This window comes from Camelina sativa, chromosome 4, assembly GCF_000633955.1.
Source record: "Camelina sativa cultivar DH55 chromosome 4, Cs, whole genome shotgun sequence".
Taxonomy (NCBI): Eukaryota; Viridiplantae; Streptophyta; class Magnoliopsida; order Brassicales; family Brassicaceae; genus Camelina; species Camelina sativa.
Window position 1 is genome coordinate 14,852,667 of NC_025688.1, and position 2,073 is coordinate 14,854,739.

The following is a 2,073-nucleotide window of genomic DNA, read 5'->3' on the forward strand; positions in this document are numbered from 1 at the left end:
ACGAGATCAGTCTCAGAGGGAGAGACATGTGGTTCCATTTCTGGAGTAGCCGGAGTAGATATAGCCGGAGAAGAAACGAGATCAGCCAGAGTAGGAACATGACAAATCGGAGGAGAGACATGTGGTTCCATTCCCGGTTCAGGACCAACAACATTCGAAGAAGAAGGATAGGATGATCGAACCGTTGGTAACAACGGGAAAAACTCATCAAACAATCTTCATCCGGAGGTTGCGAAGGAGTAGAAATGGGTGATGACAAACGCGGTGATGGTGACGAAGATGTAACTACGAATGGAAATTCAGTCTCCATAAAAATCACATCACGAGAAACAGAAATCACACCAGTGTCGAGATTATAGACTTTCCAACCCTTTTTCCTGAAAGGGTAACAAAGGAATATCGATTTATTGCCCCTTGAAGCAAGTTTATCGTCGTCCCAATGTTGATCATGAACGTAGCATAGACATCCAAAAACTCGTAAATGAGCCATCGGTGGCGGTCTGTCATATAAAATTTCGCATGGAGTCTTTCCATTAAGAACTGTCGTAGGTGTGCGGTTTATCAAGTATCCCGCAGTAAGAGCACAAAAACTCCAAAATTCCACCAGGAGATTAGCCTGAAACTGTAAAGCCCGCACAACGTTGAATATATGTCGATGCTTACGCTCCACGCGTCCATTCTGTTGGGGTGTACCAACACAAGATATCTCATGAATGATTCCTTGTTCCCGAAAGAAACTAACGAGACTCAAAAATTCAGCCCCATTATCACTTATAATCTTCTTTCAAATTGACATTCAATAAGAGAAATAAAATCACGAAGTGTAGATGCAGTAGGAGATTTTGACGGTGACAAATAAATCCACACAGTGCGGGAGTAATCATCGACTATAGTGAGGAAAAATCTAGATCCGCAAATAGCTATAGTCCGATACGGACCCCATAAATCGCAATGAACCAATTCAAAAACCATAGTAGTTTTATTAATACTTAAAGGAAACGGGTCTCGTGTTTGTTTAGCACGAATACAAACGTCACAAGACTTGAAATCAGAATCACTCCTACTAGTATTATCAAAAAACTTTAACATCTCCATAGTTGTAGAAAAGGGGTGACCCAAACGACGATGCCACATATCCAAAGGCTGCGAGTCCAAAGTATGTGTCATAGCCGCAACCTCCACACCACGGAAAAAATAAAGACCATTGAATTGCTCACCGGCTCCAATATCTGGAAGATACAACCCCTATCTCTAGTTAATTGAGAAACGAAGATAAGGATACATTGCAACCCATTAAAAAAAACACTTTAGACAGCTGAAGATGTGATCCAAGAGATATTGTTCCATATTTGTTTGCCGTAGTAAAACGTCCATCAGGAAGTTTAATAAAAGCCGAAGCCATATCACAAATATCAACAAGAAAATCAATGCTCCATGTCATGTGGCTCGAAGCATCGGTATCAATAACCCATGATTCAATAAAAATCTTACCCGAGAGATGATCACACTTGCTAGAGTTCCGCTCATTCAACATCTTCTTCAATGCTTCCCAGAGGATCGGTTAAGCCACTAACGCCGATCCTATCAGCTTTGGTAATGGTGAAGTTAGCATAAAAACCGGTGGTTGTGTCACAACGTGGTTAGCATGTGCCGTTTCTTGGCGTTTAGAGGAACTAGAACCAAATGAAGCACCGCAAAGGTCGCCATTCGTCCCACTAGAGGAAATCGACGGCTGAGAGACAGGGACCTTTGAATGAGGCCTATCTCCCCACCACCATGGATATCCAATCTTACGAAAACAATTATCAGCAAGATGACCAGTCCTACCACAACTCGTACACACTGCAGTCAGATCACGCAAAGCCGTTTGAGGTCGAGGACGAGAGGATGTTTGGACCACAAAACTAACGCCTTCATTACGTTCTACCATACACCGACTCGCCTTCTTCAACTCCTCATCTTGAGTAACCACCTGATACGCCTCATCCAAGGATGGCAAAAGATCCCGAGAGAGCAACGATGACTTCACCGCACCAAAGATACTTTCATCAAGCCCCATTAAAAACTGATGAA